Source organism: Peromyscus maniculatus, chromosome 6 (assembly GCF_049852395.1).
Source record: "Peromyscus maniculatus bairdii isolate BWxNUB_F1_BW_parent chromosome 6, HU_Pman_BW_mat_3.1, whole genome shotgun sequence".
Taxonomy (NCBI): Eukaryota; Metazoa; Chordata; class Mammalia; order Rodentia; family Cricetidae; genus Peromyscus; species Peromyscus maniculatus.
In genome coordinates this window covers 61,405,062-61,428,451 of record NC_134857.1, presented here as the reverse complement: position 1 = coordinate 61,428,451, position 23,390 = coordinate 61,405,062, and positions in this window count along the sequence as shown.

The window sequence follows — 23,390 nt, the reverse complement described above, 5'->3', positions numbered from 1 at the left end:
TACCTGCATATTGGTCTATTTGTCTGTCTATCTGTCTGTATTAAATCCCACATATGGGAGAGAACATGCAGTTTCTTTTGGAGAGTGTGTGATGTCACTCCATATTACACATTCTAGTTCATTCATTTCCTTACAGCTTTTAAACTTCTGTTTTATTTTTATTTTCTAAATTACTAAATGATTTCTATTTGTGGTTGTAGAGTTTCTTTTTTGATGACACTATGTAATCTACATTTCTGTTCTTTAGTGTTCAGTATAGCTATTTTATAAGTTCTTTATCTTATAATTAAAAAAATGTCTACAGTAGATTTACATCTGGGTTTGGACTTAGCATCTCAGCCAATATCCAGTTCTTTGCTTTTATGGCTGATGAATATATGCTGCTTTCTCTGTCAAACATTATTCTTTCAAATCTGCTAACTTCATTCTTATTTAGAGCTGAGTAGTATTCCACTATTATTACACCATTAAATAGCCAGAATCTGATAACAATTTTAAAATATCCATTAAGATTATATGCTTTCATGAAAGAGATATCTTGATAGAGGAAGACATGATAGGGATAGGGAGAAACCTAGTGCTAGGGAAGCTCCCAGGAATTCACAAGGATGACCCCAGCTTAGACTACTAGCAATAGTGAAGAGGGTACCTGAACTGGCCTTCCCCTGTGATCAGATTGGTGAATACTGTCATCATAGAGCCTTCATCCAGTAACTGATGGAAGCAGATGCGGAGATCCTCAGTCAAGCACCAGGATGAGCTCCAGGAGTCCAGTTGAAGACAGAGAAGAGGAATTCTATGAGCAAGGGCATCAAGATAATGATGGGGAAACTTACAGAGACAACTGAACCAAAGCTAGTGGTAACTCATGAACTTTAGACTAACAGCTGTGGAGCTTGCATGAGACTAGACTAGGCCCTCTGCATAAGTGAGACCGATGTGTAGCTTGGTCTGTTTAAGAGGCCGCTGGCAGTGGGATCAGGATCCATCCCTGGTACATGAGCTGGCTTTTCGAGGCCCATTGCCTATGATGGGATACCTTGCACAGTCTTGATGCAGGGGACAGTGGGGTAACCAGCCCCCACTTTTATGACCAGGGTACTCTTGAACAGGGAGAAGTGAGGAATATTTAGATAGAGATACCTAGATGATGAGAGGAAAGACAGAAACACAGTATAGCCTTGGGAGGGTCTGGATCAAAACACATTAGCCCCTTCTGTCTCTACTAAAGGACTTTTAAAGGAATGCCAAGGGGTGGAAGTAAAGACCTCCCCCGACCCCCGAGCATAGCCAAGGGCAGACCATCCCAGACACCTGGTGACCATGTACATGGTCAAGCCATCACCTTGTGCAGCCCTGTTGTGTAAAGCAATCTCAGATCTAACTAGGAAACCTTTGTGTACTCCCTCAGGGGAGGCTGTACCTTTTTGGAGGGGGGGATGGGGTGTGGGCTGGGGGGAGGGAGCTGAGGGGGAGCTGCAGGAGGGATGATAGGGGCATCTGTGGTTGGTATGTATAATGAATAAAAAATTTCTTAATAATAAAAGAAAAAAAGATTATATCCTTTCAGAGCTATTAAGCAGAGGACATTGTGAACTATGTGGACATTACTGGCACATGCTGTGGTTTGGATCTGGAATGTGCTCTAAGCTCACATGGGTTGGAAGCTTGTTTCAGGAGGAGCTGGAACTGTAAGAGACAGGGCCATGGTGAGTGTAAAGCAGGTTACTTATCATGCCCTGTAAGGGGTATTAGCCCTGGCCTTTGTTACCTTTGTCTTACCCTCTGGACTGCGGTGGGGTAAGCTACTCTGTGTACCTGAGTGCTTCCCACCACGGCATATGCCTATTGCAGTCCAGAAGTAACAAGCTGTGATCCCAAAACCTTTTCCACTTTCTACATTCTTTCCTTCCCGCAGTTTATCAAAGTGATGGCTGACAAATACCACCCACTAGCACCAAGGAGCCTGGTGAACAGAGGTACTCAGAACTCACAGTGAGTGAGACTATGTGAATCTGCTTATGGTCTCAGACTATGGGTGGGTGTTACTGGACTGTATCTATATAATAATTCAGGAAATTTTGATGCTTTTACTAGTTAACCTGGAGATCAGTTATATGGCTTGAATTACTACAGTTGATAAACATCCACAAGGCATGTCTTGCTAATTCATCCAGAAAAGCAAACTTAAACTATTAACCTCCTCTGCTGATGGTTGCTTTTATGGAAAAATAAATTGTATTATATGAAATAAAATTTAAGAAGCCTCTTCTGTGTCAAAATGAACTACCTACATTTAACTGTTACATCATCAACCACAAACATGGCAAACCTCTTCCTATTGTCAGTGCGACACAAACACTCCTCTTCTTCCTACCTCACTTCTCTGCCATGACTCTTCCTTATCTGCTTTATGGTTAGATTGGGACCATATGATATACCTGATTATAGATAAAAGCTGTACACACTGTTCTAACGTCTCCCTTCGAGTTAATAAATATTTTAGGAATACTTCTAGATCCAATAGATAGAAAAGCCCGAGTTTCTGAGTCACTGTCTGGGGTGTTTTCCACCTCACCCATTTTACCTCCTATCACGTGCCCATCAGTCCACAATGGACTGTGGCAGATGTTGTCAACAACCTTTGCTTATGAATCTGAAATCTCAACATTGTTTATTGCAGAATTCACCCCCACCTTGAATTAAACAATGCATTGCCCTGTTTCATCACACAGTGTGTCCTAATTAGGGTCATAGGACCTGCTAGATTTATGTCTTTTCTCCTACAGAATTTCCCCAACTCATAGTAAGTACTAATAAATGTTGAAGAAGTGAATGAATATTCTAGACAAGAGATAATAGACATTGTAACTAAAGCAATGGCATATATCAATATAAAAATAATACTTAAAGAAGTTTTCAGGGCCTGGGTATATAGCTAGGTGGTAGAGCATTTCCCTAATTTACTCAAGGTCCTAGGCCTGATCAATTGCACCATAAAAAGAAAAGAACATCAAAAATGTCTTCAACATAAACATTATTTTAGAAGAGAATATTTATTTTCTAGTATTTAAAACTATAAATATTTTTATTGTGTGATCATTTACTATTTCTGTACTTAAATTAATATTGTTTACAGAATATAGCACATTTATTTTTAAATATCAAGCTTTTGGGCTGGAGTGTTACCTTAGCCGTTAAGAGTACTTGTTGATTCAGGCAGTGGTGGTGTGTGCCTTTAATCCCAGCACTCAGGAGGCAGAGGCAGGGGGATCTCTGTGAGTTTGAGGCCAGTCAGGTCTGCAAATGAGTTCCAGGACAGCCAGGACTGTTACACAGAGAAATCTTGTCTTGGAAAAACAAACAAACAAACAAACAAACAAACAAAAACACAAAGAAAGAAAGAGCACTTGTTCTTGCAGAGGACCTGGGTTCTGTAACTTTAGTCCCAGAGGGGTCAGGCCAGATGATCTGTTCTGACATTGCTCTTGGTGAATACCAGCTACAGATGTGGTGCACATACATGCATGAAGACAAAAAATTCATACACATAAAAACAAGAAAGTAATAAAAGTTAAAAATACAAAGCTTTTAAACGAATAGTAAATATGTGTCGGCATTTATACAGCATTAAAAACACTGTTTTCCAAATCTCTGTAGGATTATCATGAGAAAAACATTCCCTTCCTCTAAGCATTTCTTCATGTTAGAATCTTCTATCAGTGTACTGAATGTTGCAATTGATGAACAAATACCATTCAATGGAAAAATAATGAACGCATACATTATTATTATCTAAACTTCACTGTTTACATTAGGGTTCACTCTGTGTATATTGTTTGGCTTGTAATGTATGATGACAAGCTTTCACACTTATATGCAGAATAATTTTATTGCACTCAAAACCCCACATGCTGTTGATTGGTCACTTATTCAGACATCAACAGAGAGACTTACTTCTGCAGCAGATGGGAACAAATACAGAGACTCACAGCCAGATATTTACAGAGAAAGAGACATAGGAACATACAGCTCCGTATGAAATATCTCCATCAAATCTCTCCCCTCAGGCTCAAGGAACCCTGCAGAAGAAGAGGCAGAAGGAGTATGTGAGCCAGAGAGGACAGAGAACACCAAGAAGACAAGGCCCTCTGAATCACCTGAGCAAAGCTCATATGAACTCAGAGACTGAAGCAGCATGCACAGGGCCTATATGGGTCTGCACCACATCCTTTGTGAATATATCATAGCTTTCAGTTTACTACTTTATGAGACTCCCAAGTGTGTGAATGAGTGAGTCTCTTGCCTTCTCTTGGGTTCTTTTCCTTCTGTTAGTTTGTGTTGTTCAACTTTGATGTGATGGGTTTTTATGGTGATATTTTATTTGTACTGAAATGTGATTTTAATTTTATGTTAATAAATAAAGTTGCTCTGGGGTCAGAGCTATTAGAGCCATAGCAAGAGCGTGGTGGTTAGAAGAGCTAGGTAGATTTCTGTGTGTTCAGGGATACAGCCAGTATTGGAGACATATGCCTTTAAGACCTGGAGGGCGGTACTTACAGGCAGTGATGAGGCAGTCATGTGGTTGGGTTTACAACCAATGAGAAGGCAGAACAGAAAGACTATTTAAAGACAGACAAACAGGAAGAAGCGCTCTCTCGGGGAAGCTAGGAGCACTGCAGGAGGTAAGATTTTATCTCTGAGCTCTGACCTCTCGGCTTTCTCTTTTACATTGGCTCTGTGTTTCTTATTTTAATAAGACGATTGGTTATATCTACAGGTTTTGTTTTGTCTTATGTTGTATTTTGTTTTAAAAAAAACACTATTGAAAAAAAGTTCAGGATATCAGAGAATAAAATAGAATACATGTTGACAAATGCCTGAAATTATCTTAATTCCACAACAAATTTCATATTATAAAAGTATACTACTGTTCTGATACCCACTGTACAAGATTTTCATTGTGTTTCATATAAATCTCACTAAAAATCATAATTATAATAAAAAATGCTTCATAATCATTAAAAAAAAATCCCACCTGATCTTTCCCTTCATCTGAGGCCCTGGCAGCCACTGATCCTTTTTATGCCCACACTTTTGTCTTTTTCATTGTTAAAGAAAACCGAGTAACACATGTAGGCCTTTTTAGAATGGATACTTTCACATTTAAGTTCTCTCTAGTTTGTTCCATACCCTGGCAGCAAATCTCATTTCTTATCTCCGAATATTATTCCACTGAATATATCTACCATACCAATCCTTCCATTGAAGGGGATCTCAGTTGCTTTCCCATTCAGGCAAATGAGTAAAGCTGCTGTAAATTTCCATATGCTGATGTGGACATAGGCACTGGTAACTTTGTGACATACCAAGTGATACAAGTTACAGCACATGATATGAATATGTTTTGCTTCATCCAAAAATGACAAAGTATCTTCAAGTGTAGTTGATCCATGGTTATCTGGATTTCTGGTTATCTCAGCAGCAGTAATGAGACCTCTCTCTGCTCCACACTCTAATCTGCAGTCAGCTCTGTCAGCATTTTGGATTTGTGAGGTTCTGATCTCAAGGCTATAGTAATTCTTCTCCAAGTCTGATTTCATGGCGTTTTTTTTTTTTTTTCTCTGTCGTTTGTTTTCAGACAGATGTTCTTCTTATTGTGTGTGAAAACTGGAAGGAACTAATAAAGAGTTGAGATTCGCCTTTGATAATCAGGTTTAATGGATTTATATTTTCCATTACTTTTTAAAATCTGAGACCCAAATTAATGTATGAAGTGAAGACTTTCATGTGAAGAACTTGCTGCTGAAAGTCCTAATGGCCCTTCAATCAGCTCTATCCTTCACTCACTCCATGTTTTTTGGGATACCATCCACGTGCAGGGAAGGCTGTTATGGTGATTAACTGGAATGGATTATATTGTGCCCCTAAAGAACCAAGGGGACTGCCTGGTTGTTCCAGCCTTAGTTTCTGTGCATTTCTGTCTCCATATGAAATCGGAGCTCATTATCAGATGAACAGGTGGGACACTGATATCAGCAGCGGGTATAAGATTTCTTCGGAAGCACTCAATCCCTCCCCCTCATCCCCACAGTTGTGAAGTCTGACAGATGGATGACATAACAGCCACAGGATGGCTGGCCATGAGGACGCATTCATGGAGTGGCTCCTCTGGTGGGGTGGCTTGTTTTTTTTTTGTTTTTTTTTTTTTTTTTTTTTTTTTTTTTTTTTTTTTTTTTTTGCAGAGTGCCAGAAATCTGTTAGCACATAGAAATGACTATCAGGTGCAAAGCGCAGTCTCTAAAGGTTCTGAGAATGGATACGCTGGATTCTTCATCAGCGAAATACAGCCTGTCTTTGTTCACACTTCCCTCTTGGCAGCCAGCTTCAAGATGATTGCTCTAAGCCTGACCCTTGAACGTAAATATTATCTAAAGGATGAAAGCTACAGTTTCATATCATTCAAAAGAATTCCAAGCCCTTCACCAGCGATGATGAGAGGAAGGGCTTTGGGGCTGGAAGTGGGAGATGTTTTACTTTGTGCCTCGTTTATATTGGAACCAAGCGTCTTTTTAAGTGAAAAGCCACACCGAGTTTTTCTTTATGATGCTATAGTCAGAATGAAAGAGAGTTTACTTGTCAAACATAATTCAGTGTAGCTGTGGAGTTATTAAGTAAGATAGACATTTGTCAAGAAGACTAATAAATGCATACTGATACATTAAAATTGGTTTTTTATTAAGAAAAATATATTATTCATTTTCCATACCAAAGATGCCCCTCTTCCTTCTTCCCACCCCTCCAGCCTCCCCCTCCCAACCCACCCTCCCATTCCCTCCTACAAGAAGGTAAGGCTTCCCATTGGGAGGTACATTTTGGAGAGACAGGTCCAAGCTCCTACCCCTGCCTCAAGGCTATGCGAGGTGTCCCATCATAGGCATTGGGCTCCAAAAAGCCTGCTCATGCACCAGGGATGGATAAACTGGTGATGAGCCATGGGCAATGGAGGGTAGGGGATGGGAGATGAGAACATAAGGGAATGGAATGGTCCAACTGGAACAAGGATGGAGTGGGAGAGTAATAGAAGAGATACCATGATAGAGGGAGACATCATGGGGAATAGGGAAAAGCCGCGTGCTGGGGAGGTTCCCAGGAGTCCCCAAAGATGACCTCAGCTTGGAATACCAGCAACAGTGGAGAGGGTGCCTGAACTGGCTTACCCCAGTAATTAGATCGGCGAATACCCTAACTGTCATTGTAGAGCCTTTCTCCAGTGGCTGATGGAGGCAGATGAAGATATCCACAGCCAGGTACTAGTCCCTCTGCATAGCGAGACAGTTGTGTAACTTGGTTTGCTTAAGGGGCCCCCTGGCAGTGGAATCAGCATACATGTCTGTGCTATTCTAATCATATGTCACATGTAACTTGCGTATTACCAGACCTAACTGTCATTTCTGTGTGCCATGTACTCCTGGGTCTGTGTTAACACTAGGAAGGTAAGCCCACAATTTCAGTAGAGGCATGTATAGAGAACAAAGGAGTAAATATGTTCATTATTTTCAAAATAATGAGGATAATAATTAGGACATTATTAAAACTAGTTACCCTAAAAATACCTGAGGTTACATAATCAGGAACTATGTGGCTAAATGCATTTAATCCTTTGAGTATTGGGAACTCAATATATTTGGTATTTGGAGGTTGTTGTCATTTGCTAGATATGTGAAGACAGTACAGGAATGAACAAGTTCAGGAAATAGATATACTGCTCATGAGTAGAATAAAAGGAAATACGGAGCCTTGGGAAAAAATTATAAGATCAGAAGGGAGGGCTTTTTATATATCTGGTTTGTCATGAACTTGAGAAATATCTTGGTCCAGGAATGTTGATAACAACTGTGTTACAACCTCAGAGCTAAACCAAACCAACACAGGGTAAGCACGCATTTCCTTAGAGCATTCCACTGTGGACTCTGGTAGTTCAGTAGTTTCTTTCAGTTGGAAGAAAGACTGAGGAAAAGTGGGTCCCTGGGAATCGCACAGCACTGGTGATTAAGTCTAAGGAAACATGACTCAAAAGAATTTGGCATGACTAGGTGTCTAGAAAACAAAACAAAACAAGAACCAATCCCAAAGCTAAGTTAGTGGTACTAGTAGCCTGGGTCAGGAGAGTGCCTCTGCAAAACATAAATGGATACTTGGGCCACCAGTTCTATGAGTATGAAAAAGGTCTAGAAAACAGGCCAGCCATCCCTATTATTTTTAATAGCAACAACTTAATTATAATCCAGGGAATATACCGGAGAGAGGACATGGCAGAAGGTGCTTCCAAGTGCAATGGAGAGACTAGATGGAAGAAAAAATAATCCTTCAGCAACAACAACCCTCCAGCAAGGAAGGCCTGGTGGCACATGCCTGTAACCTCAGCTATTCAAAGCAAATGAACCCCAAGTCTGAGTCCAGCCTTGGCATGTTAGTGGAACCTTGTCTCAAAGAAGTGAAATGATGGCTATGGATGCATATCACAGTTTCACCCTCTTCTTTACTCCTCCTATTCCACTGAGACAGTTCCAAAGCTAGCCTAAAACTTACGATGGAGGCCAGGCATACTCCACATTCACAGTGTTCCTCCTGACTGAATTGTCCAAGTGTTGGGATGACAGGTGTGGGTCACCACACCAGGCTAACACACCTTAAACTGTGGGTTGCAACCCAATCTGGGGTCCTGCAATTGAATGTGAGGTCAAAAAAAAATCTTGGCAACAATAGAAGGTTTTTAAATGTGTAGCAACCAAAACTCGATTCAAAGCCGAATGTGTAATGAATCTGAAATGTTTCTGGCAGTTTTTGCTATGTTACGCAGAGACACTGTACAACAGCCTGAAGTCCTTTGTGCTAATATGTGCAATCACACCACACAGCACCAATGAACTGCCTGAACCGTGCTGGCTTAGATTTGAGACTATTGTATAATACAAATTATCTGCAGTGACAACTATAAAATCAAAACATCTACCAACTCTGCAAAGAGTTGAAGCTGCTCTATCCCCAGTAGAATCAGGTATTCAGCCAAGATTTATGCAAAAATAAGCAAGCACAACCATCTAATTGGTATGCAAATTTACTTTCCCCTTAGTACAGGATAAAATTATCTGCATAACCAATAGCTGCTTTCAAATAAATTTCTCTGACTTCATTTGACAAATATTTGATTTTCATATATCCATACGTCACATAATGGGGTCACATAAAAAGTTGTAAGGCAAAAGGGATTGTGAGTGAGTGATGGTTAATCTCAATTACCAACTTGAGATATAGGAACACCTGTTGGATGGGCCTCTAGGTATGGCTGTGTGTGTGTTGGGTTATTATCTTGATTAGGTTAATTGAGGAATGAAAACCTGACCACTGTGTGTGGCACTACTTTCTGGGCTGGGATCCTGTGTGGTATAAAAAGGAGAATGTGACCAGCATACTTATCTTCCTCTGCTTGCTGACTTCTGATACAACGTAACCAGTGTTTCAATTTACCACCCTGACTTCCAGCCATGGGCCAGTATAACCTTGAACTGTGAGCCAAAAGAAACCCTTTCTCCCTTAAATTGAGTTTGTCAGGATATTTTATTACAGTGACAGGAAAAGGAACTCAGGTAGCATGGAGAATTTTAAGAAGCCCTGGACTCAAATGACTGAGGCCCTAGTTTAAATCTCCAGCACTGCAAAACAGAGAAGATCCTTGTAAGATTTGCCCAGCCGGATTTCAGAGTTGTTAGGGCTCAGGGACCAAATGTATCCAACTCGCTCCACATTCAGGATGGGGGTTGATTGTAGTTATATGTGCTTTATCCTACAGTTATATTTGGGAGTCGAGTATGAATGGACAAGGTTCTTCCTAAACGTTAAATGCAGCCGCATTAGTCTTTATGAAGAGACTGTCATGGGGCCCAGCACTCACTTTGTGGTGACATTATGTAATGTCTTCCTTGCAGAAAAGGTAAAAGAATTTTGCATGTGAAGAACAAAAGTGAGTAAGACCAAGATGGAAAACTAAAGAAAAATGTGTTACCGCTCAACAAATGTCCACTCTTCCCTTTGTCCTCCTGGCTTAGGAAGAAAATATATTTCCACTTGGCTATGCTGGTTGGGGCTACAAGGTTTCCTTTTGCCAGCAAAGGGGAATGAAAGTGACACTGTGTTAATAAGGATGAGGCTTTGTGAGCATTGAATTCACTGAAGTTTTATGAACCTCCTCTGTATTCTTGCCCCTATGACATAAACATCTCATTCCAGGTAGAACGCTGCACACCTGAACTTCAGACTGACCAGAAGTACAAGAAAAATTCTGAGCTTGACCCAACTTCTTGTAGCAGATTTAATAATAGTTATTATGAAGAACCAAATATGGAGGTTAAAACCCTCCAGCAATTTGCATATGTTCATTATTTCAACAACCCTAGTAAAATCCAAGTAATTTTTACGGTTACAGGGTTGGGGGAAAGACAAAATGCCTAATGCCTATGACTTTTTCACTCTGCTGCTTTTGTGGAGTTTATAAAGCAAGTTCAGATGCAGAAAGTAAGGCACAGAGGAGCCTCTCAGCATAGTACCTAAAATTCATTTGGGAGTAGATTAATATGAACACTAGAGTGAAGAGTTACATTTGATTATACATAACTGTAGTCCCACCACTAGAGATGCTGAGGTAGGAGGATCATGAATTTGAAACTAGCTTGGGTAACAAAGTCAGATACTGTTTCAAAAACTGAAACCAAATATAAAGGAATGTTTTTCTGTTCCAATGGCTTGCTCCCAAATAATCAACACAATAGCTTAATATTATTTATTAATGCTCAGCTGGTAGCTCAGGCTTGTTACTAGCTAACTCTTACAATTAAATTAACCCATAATTCTTATCTATGTTTAGCCATGTGGCTTGGTACCTTTTCTCAGTAGGACATTCTCATCTTGCTTCTCTGCATTTCCTAGCCACTCTGATTCTGCCCCTTCTCCTTCCCATCATTCTTAGTTTAGTTGCCCTGTCTATACTTCCTACCTAACTACTAGCCAATCAATGTTTTACTAAACCAATTAAAATGACAAATCTTTACAATGTACAAGAGAATTATTCCATATCAACCAAAAAAACAAAACAAAATGCAACAAAAGGATAGTGAGAAACTCAAATCTTTTTAGGCCTAACATCTGACCATTATGATAGCTGTCAGTTTAATATAAACTCATTGAATGGTTCTGTGCAGCTGTTGTTATTTGACAATGAGAATTTTATTAAAGTATTTTTTTAAGAAGTTGGGAGACAAGATAAAGAAATTTCCATCTGAGAATTAAACAATATAGTCAGCCTTAGAAGGTAAGAGTCTGGTAGACTCTAAAATACTAAGCCTGGGCATGGGAGATACCTCATGGATTAAGAATACTGGCTGCTCTTCCCAAGGACCCTGGTTTAATTTCCAGTGCCCACATGATGGCTTACAACTGCCTGTAACTCCAGCCCCAGGGATTTCTTCTGCCCTCCTTGGGCAAACTGTACACATGTGATCCATGCACACTCATGCAGGCAAAACACCAGATACATAAATAATGAAAGATAACATTTGGGAAACAAACAAACAAACAAAAAACACAACGAAGTACTAAGTCTTTAGCCAGAGAATCAATTAGAACATGTCCACACACCTGAAGAAAGCATATCACGTTTAAGGAAGGTGGTTCTCCAGGACAGCATCCACAAAATCTCACAAGGGAGTGTTGGCTACACTGTCCAAACTTGTCTAGACTCTCCTAATTCCCACTGGGGAGTGGAATGATATTACATATGTTCAATGAAAATGCAGCCCTCAGAATTTGCTGGATCTTTCATAGCTAACCAGGCAGCTCAGAGTTCAATTACAAACTTGGACTATAATCCCCCCAATGATGTCACATCACTGACGATATGATTTTTAGCAGTTTCTGTGGTTAAAAACAAATGCTGCCTGATAATTGACATGATACAGGAAATGAGATTAGACTGCTTGATTACATTTCAAGATTTCATAAGCTGCATAGATACAACAGGTGCTCATATCATTAGAACTTGAAAATATTTTAGAATGAAATGTAAATATTATACTTTAAACCAGCAGTTCTCAACCTGTAGGCTATGACCTCTTTAGATGGTTGAACGACCCCTTCACAGGGATCACCTAAGACCATTGGAAAAAAACAGATATTTGTTAAGATTCATAACAGTAACAAAATTACAGTTAAGTAGTAATGAAAATAATTTTATGGTTGGGGGTCACCACAGCATGAGGAACTATATTAAAGGGTCTCAGCATTAGGATGATTGAGAACCACTGCTTTAAACTTTTTGTGCGCATGCTTAGTACTCATGGTTAGGAAATATAATGGTTAATCTTAACTGTCAACTTGATGGGATTTAGGATCACCATGGAAACAAATCTCAGGGTATACTTGTGAAGAATTTTCTAGATTAGGTTAATTGAGTTCACAGGTGTCACTATAAATATGAAGGCACTTTTCCCTATCTTGGGATTCCAGTATGAATGAATAAAGGCAAGAAAACAATGAGCTGGGCTTGCTTTCCTTGAATATTAATTGCTTCCTCCCTCATTTGGGGTGAAATTGACCACTTCCTGCTCATGTGGCCATACCTTCCCTGCCATGATAGATTGTGTTCCCTGAAAATGTAAGCCAAAATAAACTCTTCCAGAAGTTGTATTTGTCAGATGTATTTTCACAGAAAGAAAAGAATTAAATAACATATTAAATTTCTAGGACAGATTTTGGCCATTGTAACTTAATAGAATGAACTATTAGATAATTCTCTTGTCTTGTAAGCATTTGGAAAAATACAGACACTAAGGACACCCTGGACTTGCAAATTTTGGGAATCTTTGGTCTGGCCTGAGTAATGGTAGAAGTCCATTGAACAAAGACCACATTGGATTCATGCTGGAGATGAAAATCTTACTGTGAACATCAGACCATCATGCTCTCTGATATTTGCAATGGATTATCCTAGCTACAACTCTGTCTTTAATTTATCTCCAGTAATCTTTCAGGGTCAAAGGGTCTTGGGTATCAGAACATGGTTTCTTAGGCCAAGGATGAGCTGTGCTACTAATTATGAATCAATACTCTATTTAGTATCATTCTTATGTTTCCCTCATAGCATTTTGGTTTTTTAAATTAAAAACAAAGTTAATGAAACCCTTGGAGATTATTTCAGACAGTCCATGGGTAGAGAGATAATATTTCTTAATTTACATGATTGAGACTCTGATTCTGAGCCATTGCCTTCATAACACAGTAATGGAAGAACCTCCTTAGGTTTCAGGACACCGACAGACCTGGTCCAGAGGCTACTTGCTGATTTCTTCATTTTTAGTAACACATGAGGGGAGAATGGCTTGATTCAAATCTTGGTTTCACCATCAAATTTGTATCCTTGAGCTAATTCTTCAACTTTTCTAAATTTCAGCTTTTGTGTGTATGCATGTGTGTGTGTGTGTGTGTGTGTGTGTGTGTGTGTGTGTGCTTGTAGAGATTAGAGGACAACCTCAGGTATTATTTCTCTCCACCTTTTTATTGAAACTAGACTTATCATTGTCTGAGGCTCACCAAGTAGGCTTGGTAGCAGTAGGTTAGGCTGGCTTGCCACCAAGCCTGGGATCCTATTATCCTGAACTTCCCAGTACCAGGATTACAAATGTGTGTCACAACACCTGGCTTTTTGTCTTGTGTGGGCTCTGGAGATTGAAATTGGATCCTCATGCATGAAAGGGAAGTAGTTCATCCACTGAGCTTTTCTCCAGGTCTGAACTTTCGGTTTTCTTAGCTATAAAATGTATATTGTTTATATTAATTGCTTAGGATGGTTGTTTTGTAGATTAAGTTAAATGATAGAAGTTTTTAGAGCATGTCTGACACATCTAAACCCTAAGTAAACACTACTTCTTATTTACAATCTCAATCTTTGTAATACCATCGTTGCCACTGTTGGCCATGGTTGCATTCTTACTTTTGCTTTTCACCAGATGTATCTGCCACACTCAATGCTGAAGTGTGACTTGGATGCTTCATGAAATTCCTGACCACAATCCAAGCCTGTGAGTGTGCCAAAGGTTCAATTTCTCAGCAGTATCTACATGGGCCTATGCAATTAGGAGGGGCATGTGACTGGTTGTGACCAAAACCTCAAAACCAAAAACCAAAAAAAAAAAGAAAGGAAAAGGATAAAAGGAAAAAAAAATATGCAAGTATGAGATTGCGCAAAGATCACACGTGATCTCTCAGTCTCCTCCTTTCCCATTTCAGCAAACATGGAGAACTTATATTCCAAATACACAACTATTTGGTAGGGACACACACACACACACACACACACACACACACACACTAACTTGGATTCCTCTGTAACTCAATGGAGCAAACCCATCTACTGCTTATGACGAATATGTCCTGTGATAAACAAACAAGTACAACTGTGTGGTCACAGGGATGTAGTGGGTAGCTGTTCTAGCTATGACCTTGAAGCCCTGCCCTTAGTGAGGTAGTAGGTAACTGTTACACCTGCCTATGACCTTGAAGCATATTCCCCTAGTGTGTGGCCGCTTGGGATCCTTAAGGCCTTGGATGTATGTAAGCAGCTCTCTTTGCTCACTGGTGATTTTGGATGCTGGAGACAGACCAGGCAAAAGAACAGCGTGGGACTGTGCCTCAGCCTTCCATGACCCTGCAATAATTTCTCTGTTCTATATAGTGAGTTTTCTTTCTCTAATAAATTCCTTTGCCCTTTAAGCAGACTCTGTGGATTGCTAGCAGTATCAAGACTCATTACAGGGATTCCACACCGTATTCTACACACAAATACAATAGGCACAGGGGACCCCCATTAGAAGCTAGTTCTTAGTCGTGACTTAATGTTCAGAAAAAAATGCATTTACAAAAATCTTTGTAAATATTTGCTTAAACAACTGACAGTGTTATATATTTACGTATTATTTTTCTTACTTGAACTCTAATGGAGCTGAAGATAGTCATTGACAGGATCTCTGATCCCTTATATATTTTATTGGTATGATTGATATCAAAGATGTATTTTATTTTCCTATAAGCTGGTACGTGGTAACTAACTTTCACTTAGGAACATGGTTGAGGCTGTTGATCAGAACATGCATATATGGCTTCTCCATGTAGCATCAGTCTCTTACTGTACATCAATGAGAACCCAAAAGGCAATGAACTGAGTGTACTGAGATTAGTCACATACTACTGAGTGTACCGAGATTAGTCACAGATGAAGTTGAATGTCATTCATTAGTCTCAACTTCAAATTTCTTTGGCCTTAAATGGGCTGCAACCCATCATGTAAATGAATCTCCAAGTTGAGGGGTTTGGGGGTGGTCAGGATTACATGAGAAAAAGTGAAAATATACCTTTCTATCACAGTCTCCCTAAATAATACTCATTAAATACTGTGGAGATTGAAAGAAAATGATTCCCAAAGAGAGTGGCACTATTGGGAGGTGTGGCTTTGTAGGCATAGGTGTGGCCTTGTTGGAGGAAGTGTGTCACTATGGGGGTGGGCTTTGAGGTGTTCTTTGCTTAAGCTATGCTCAATGAAACAGTTCACTTCCTGTTACCTATGGGTCAAGATATAGAATTCTCAACACGTTCTCCAGCATCATGCCTGCCTGCATGGTTCAGTGTCCGGCCATGATGATAATGAACTAAACCTCTGAAACTGCAAGCCAGCCAATTAAATGTTTTCCTTTATAAGAGTTGCTGTGGTCATGGTGTCTCTTTATAGCAAATAGAAATCCTAACTAAGACAAATATATACAAGCTCACAAATTAAAATTCTTGTAAGCAGTAGCTATGTGAATATCTCTACCATTTTATTATAAGTTAACATCTCTTCTAATGCTCATTTTTTAATTTATCCTGATATATGCTCACTTATAACTGCTGGGTAAATTCACAAAGTTTGGGTAAAGTGTACACCTTTGAATTTTTCTAGTGTCTTCCATATTATCTAGGCTATAGATGTTCCAGAAATGTGGGGGAAGGATTCTAGTATATAAAGTAAGAATATTCTGACAGTAATTTAAATCATAAGCTAAAATATTCCCTCTAAAACTATCATATTTTAAAATTATATTTCCCTACAAAATAATAGTGCATCACTGTTAAGTCTAAACCATGTTTCATAGTATCTTGCAAGGTCTGACTGAAAAGCTGGTGACTATCCTCAGATGTTTCTTCTTTCTGGTTTATATTTTATTTTCTTCCTGTATCCCAGGCTGACCTGGAACTGGTGACATAAACCAACTTGGCCCATTCTTGTTCTTCTGCTGCCTTAGCCTAGGAATCTATTTTTAAAAGTTAAAAATCAACCAGTTGTAACACACAAGAGAGCAGGCTCTGTACGAGGTCTGGGTAACACACTAGAGCAAACTCTGTTGTCAGGAATGCAGGTGAGCTAGCCCTGAGGGCATGAAAGCAGCAGAGCTGACACCCTCCACCCCACATAACCCATCTGCCAGTTGGAGACTTGAATGAGGGAAAGATGCCCTCCCCACTCTGCCCCTTGCTACTGTGACAGGAGAGAGAGCTGCACCATGAGAGTGAGAGAACTAGACCTGTCCCTCACCAGCTGAAGCACACAGGAGAGCAGGCCCTGCTCCTGTCCTGGGTAGCATACCTCACCTGGGCAAAATAGTAGAGCTGACGCTGGTGTGAGTATGGGTGAGCCAGATCTGAAGACCTGAGAGCAGGAGAACTGTGCCCTCCCCCCCCCCCACACCACTCCTTGCTATAGGTTGCATTGGGTGAGTTAGCTGAGTCAGTGCTGGAGAGCTTGCCCTGTTAGTGATAGTGAGAGAAAGCTGACAAGCTGACCAACCTAACTACCATCCAGGCCCAGAACCTGGGCTATGAGTCACCACACCCCAACATCCACCAATTCTATGAACTGTTGGAGCATGTGAAGGATACGAACCTACAGATCCAAACCAGCAGGATCTCCATGACAAAGAACAACAGGATAACCAAGAGGAGCCCCAGTTAAAGTGGTGGTATAGTGGAAGCCAGAGGCCTTGAGTTGGACCAATGACTCATAGCAATTAATATTTGCCAAGTGAAGATGAATGGACTAAATGGTAAACTGTGTGACTCAACAAACCACACTACAGCTTCCACATGAGATTCTTCTTTCTGTTTGTTTGTTTTATTTAGCTTTTGGTTTTTCCTTTTAAATTTTGTTTTGTTTTTGGGAGGAGATTGAAAGGGCAGATGGAGGATGCGGGATGTGAAAGGATGGGGCAAAAAGTGGGATTGGGATGCATGATGTGAGAGCCACAAACAATCAATAAAAGGTAAATAAATAAATAAATATTTTATAAGAAGAATAAAAAAAGAATCAATTTTCAATAAAAAGAACAAGGGAAAATTAAAAATCACACCAATCAAATAATAAATGTATAATGGTATATATGTATACATATATACATATATTACTAAATTTGATCCTCATAACCAGAAAATCAGTGAACTGAGATGCATGCCAGGGGATGGGACTAAGGTGGCAGGAAGCAAGCTGGGGTTTTGCTTGGAGCAAGAACTACAGTTCTGCCTGTATAGTGTGCCAAGTTCAACTCTAGTTTTTAAGTACTTGTCTGCACACGCCATTCTTTGACACATTCGATACAAACTAGATAGTGGTAGATTTACGATCTTAGAAAATGACATATCCTAGATTCTAAAATTCTGCAAAAAAGGAACACAAATTTAACACCAAATACTTCAATTAAAAGATGAACTACACATTCAATAAGTAAATTTACTCATTTGGAAAAACATCATTTTGGAAGATTTTTAAAGGTAACATAAAATACATTCTCAAAATAAAAACATAGGCTTTGGCCAATGATGAGGATATTATCTATCAGTCTCTATTATTCCACAAAAATACTATACATTTTTAATGCAACTAGCTAAAGGTAAAAAATAAGTAAAATGGAACAATTTATTTCTAAGTCATCACTTTGTTACCATACAGATTCCTCCTTTTGGGAACCTTGCCAACAGTGTTCCTGGAATGTGGCACCAACTTCCAGAGCTCACAAATCTGTTAGATTATTGCTCTCTGTCTTCAAGGATAGCTTCTTTCTCAGGAGAGAACTTCAAGTGAGTGCTAATGAGCTCATGATACAAAAGATATTTGTCAATAATAACCAGTATTCATTGATGCCCCTCTTCTGCTGCAATAGGGATTCAAGGCAGAAAATGGAAAACATATTTTGCACTTCCTTCAGTCCTGATTCTCTGTGTCTCTTCCTGTTTATTATCTGTTTGTCTACCTGTTTCACAGTAACATACATCTTATAATGAGAGAAAACACTGTTAGATTTTGACTTATTAAAATGCATACCCTCCCTATATTTTCTACAATATTCCAGAATACATAAAGTGTTCTGCTCAAGAAAGCATTATAAGTGAAAATTGTTTCACCATTTATCTAAGTCATTTGTTTAAAATGCCATAGGTATGGTAATTTACAATGACATAAACTCAGAGACTTAAATAATGAGACCAGCATGTGTTTTTCTCACAATGCTTCATATATTTGTCAAGCATTGGACCAGGTTGAATTAAATACCAAGTTTTGTTCATTTAACATCTGAATTATAGACTAATTCTTGGCATGGTGAACAATAGACATGCTTCAGATGAATTAGATGCACCTCACAACAGATCCAGTTCAGGTCGCAAGTATTGCAGGGCAATCTGCAATGTATAACAGCCTTACAAGGTATCCACTCAGATCTGCCACTGAGTGGAGCCCAGGGGTCTTCGTTCCCAATGTTCATTCTTTAAGAGATTCTAAGGCACAGTAATGAAAATCAGGCCTATTTGGTACTTATAAAAAGACAGATTTTTACCATATATTTATCCATATTTTCATAGGCCATTGAGGATTTCAGCATTTTCATCCAGTAAAGAAGAAAACTGTTTTGTTAATTGTTTCATTTTTCCCTCCTAAATTAAAGAAGCAGTAAGGTCAGCATTAGAATTCTGTTTCTACAATTCTGGAGAGGATGTTTACTTCCAGATTGCCTAGATTTTTTCCATGTCTCTTCCCTGCAACACTATCGTGTCAATCAAGGAACAGAATAGGGGCAAGAATTTACTTGGCCAATGTAGGCCGTAGCTCCAAAATGTCTTAAAGTTTAATTTGAGGATGGCAACTAATCAGATATTTTAAGAGCATGTAAGAAACCACTCAGAACCATATTCTGAAGTCTCTGCATTCGGCTGCAGGCAAGACTGAATCCTCTAGGGTACATTTGTATACATTATCCACTCAAAACAAATTTCCATTCAATAAGGCACACAAGTCAATCAGAAATCTTCATGTTTGTCTTTGGTTATTTTTTTTATCATTACTAATGATACTATTTCCCAATTTTACGTCCCCTGAAAGATATTGCTAAGATCTCAAAAAATATCTTCTATTTCTTACCTCACTAGAGACATACTTAGTACTAGAGTTATAGTCCAAACACAGACACTAGTGTTGAATTTTCATGTATGGTTTTAATATATTTTCTTTTTGTTCCTACTCAGAATGTTTGCTTTTATGCATAATCATAACTTAAATATCAGTGACTTAAGTATGTGTTCAGCAGCTTTCAAAGCCCAGTTGAATGGCTTAATTCTTATATTGTTTCAGATTAGGGACAATCTTTCATTATACCTGATGATATACCTCCTGGAATCATGTCCAAATTGCTCCTCAGAACAGGGGACTGTATTCTAGCACTTGACATAGATTTGTTTATTCAAAGGGTTGATAGGTGACATCCTTTAAAATAACCATGCAGTGCACTCACGTCGAACACATTCACCCCTTTGCTTATTTTCCATCTACAACCAGTCTTTGATGCTGATCATTTTTGTTGGCCCATTAATTGCATTTTTCTTTGTGTAATAAAGTCCCTGAATGCTCATGTTGAGTTGCCAAGAATAGATGAGAGGAATGGTACCAGAGAAGTCACTGCTGTTCTTGGCCACAGGCAATTCCAGTCTGAACAATGGCTTTGTTCCTCACAGCTTTCAGCATTCTCATATTGTGAGCATGAACTTCGTGAGGTCAACGAAGTAATGGCAGAGCTGCAGATCTTTGGAAGGTAGTCAGGAAATGCGAGACGGATTATGAGAACACAAAGGTATATAGCACGATGTCTGGGTCAAAAAGCAAAACCAAAGTGCTAAACTATGCCTTAAAACTCAGATGATTCTCTCAGCATATTGGCTTTTTTTTCTGAGGGATCTATTTCTGTATGAGGAACAAAAAGGGAGAGATCAAAATGTTGGGCTGCCAGACAATATAAAAATATTAAGAACGCACATTTTATAAGAATACAAACCGGTTTAAGGTATTTTATTTGCAGTATTGCAAAATTCTTACCCTTTCTAAATTCTTATTCTTTTTTTCATAAGTCATTGTTGAAACTCATGAGGACTTCTTTTTAAAAGATTTTATTTTATTTTTCATTGTGTGTATTGAGCTATATTCAAATTTGAGTATGTGCATGTGAGTGTGGGTGCCCATAAAAGACAGAATGGGAGGTCAGATCTCCTGGAGCTAGTGTTATAAGCGGGTGTGAGCCACCTAACATGGATCCTCCAGAAGAGCAGCAAGCATCATTAACCATTGAAACATCCCTTCATGCATTATTTAAATAATAGTAATTATTTAAAGTTAGTATTTTACAGACTGGAAGCATTAAAATGGAGTCCATTCTAGAGTTACAGGAATAGGAACAGCAACATGAAATAAAATAAGCCTGAGAAGCCTAAAACAAAACATGCTCATGGATGAGGATGTACCTTCCCTGAATTTCACAGGAAGGCATGAGTGGGAGATGAGACATGAGAGGAAAACCCAGGGTGGGGGCTGGGATTTAGCTCAGTAGTAGAGCCCTTGCCTCCAAGCACAGGACCCTGGATTTGGTCTTCAGCTCCAGGAATAAAACCAAACAAAACAGAAAAAAAAAGATCCAGGTCTTAATAAAATTCAAACATATAAAGAGTTTTATTGAAAAATGCCCAAGGCCTACGGAAATTCCTTAAACTTCTTAAAATCTGTTTCTCAAAGTTCTGAAAAAAGATAGCTGTTGCTCCAATTTTCTCTTCCTATCTTCAGTATTCTAAACTTTTTCTTACTATTTCATGCTGGTTTTAAATTTTTTAGTTCTTATAAATCTCTTCATTCTGTGAATCTAGCTGGTCCTCCTTAGTCTTACATTGAACTGCCTTCATTACTCCTAGCAGAGAGAGCTGCATATACAAATCCTCATCATTGGACCATAATGGTAGAGATATTGGTGTTAGTGGTTCAGAAAGAGAATATAACTTCCTCTCTGCCCCTTCCTCTGTGCCTTGCATACCCACTGGATAAAGCAGATCATCCCTTAACAGTCTTCCTCCACCACCCTATCCATTTGTTTCAGCCTCCAACTCACACAGGCACTCCCACAGAACCTGTTGATCACTCCAGCTTCATTCTCCTTCATCTACTCCCATTCCAATTCCCCAGCCTTTGTAGCAGACCACCTGATATGGCCTCTCCTTCATCTCTGTCCCTATACTCATGGGTCTACACAGATCCTGGTGGCAAACCAAGATTTCCTACCTCCTACAAACCATCTCAGACTTTCCCAACTTTTATCCCATCACCATTTTTTAATGTCAGCTGCCAATACCTAGGGGGAAAAAATACCCCTATAGCAGATAGGAACAAATACAGAGATTCACAGCTGGCCAATGTGCAGAGAGTGGAAAACCTTGAAACCCTTAGTCCTAAATGGAATATCTCCATCAAATTCTTCTCTTCCGGTCTCAGGGAACCCCTCAGGAGAGGAGTCTGAAAGATTGTAAAAGCCAGAAGAAATGGGAGACACCAAAGAAACAAGGCCTTCTAAACACAGCAGGACAAGTAATCATATGAATCCACAGAGATTTAGCAGCTTGCATAGACCTGCACTGGTCTGTGACAGATGGTGATCCCAGAGCTAAGAGGAGAAGTGGCCCCATGCCCCCATCTCTAACCCAGAAGCTAGCTGCAACTGATAACAGCTTGCAAATGAAATGTTCATTTTTTTTTCTAATTGAATCTTGGGGAATACAAACTACTCTTAAGGCCAGGTCTCATGCATAGCAGTAGATGGCCAACAAAAAACGAACCTAGTGGCATTTTTGGAGATTTCTTGTGTTGTAATATTTTGTCAGCACATTTTTTTTTCTTAAACCTTACAGGTCCTTTGGGTATATATTATGACTTCTGGTTTTATGTTCTTAGGTGATTCCTTTGTGTATGAATGAACATGTATGTCTCTGGATCTATATGTCTTTTTCATGGCTTTTCTTCAGCTCTTTTTTTATTTGTTTGATTTGTCTTATAACAGCTTTCTTGTTTTATACTATTTATTTTATTATTATTTAGATGCCTGTTTGTTTTCCAATGAGAGACAAAAAGGGTCTAAATTCAAATGGTAGAAGAGGTAGGAATGATCATGAAGGAGCTGGGGGAGGAAAAATCATAATCAGATTATATTGTATGAGAAATAGCTCTTTTCAGTACAAAGAAAAAAAGCCTTCTCTGTATCAATATGTGAGCAAAATCTTCTTGACCTAAACTTTATGACCTTCAAGGCTCTTAAATAGCAGAGCAATTGAAATAAATTGTTTACTAACCTGACAATGTTGACAAAATAATTTGTGATTTGCAATTTTAAGTCAATAAAACACACTTTCTGATAGACAGGAAACATTGAACAAGTATGTACTCAACTGTAAGATAAAATGAGACTGGAATCCAGGCACAGTGATGTGTGTCTGGATCCCCAGCTACCTGGAGGAATGTGGCAAGAGGACTGCTTTGTGCTAGCCTGGGCTGCATAGAAAGATGCTCCTCTGTCTAATAACAGGAGCAAATGCAGATATGAGTAAACTGAAGTATCTGATCAAAGAGGAGGAGGAAACAGCATATCATTTTCATCTTCCTACTAGTATAAATAAAATACCAAGATAACTCAGTTTTATTTGTAAGGAAAACCTAATAATTTCTTGGCCAATAAACTCATTGATTTATGAAGATAACAAATAACCTTTTACATTAAGAATAACTAGCAAGTCTTAAAGGACAGGAAGCTTGCAGATATCTAGATGGAATCCATTTTCTGCTTATTGTCTTTGTGGTCCCCAAGTTGTGCTGTCCTGCATGTCCCTGTTATCTGCTCCTGAAAGACAATGGCTAGAATTTATGTGCTGTTTTGTGAACCATTTTCTTAACAGATCCA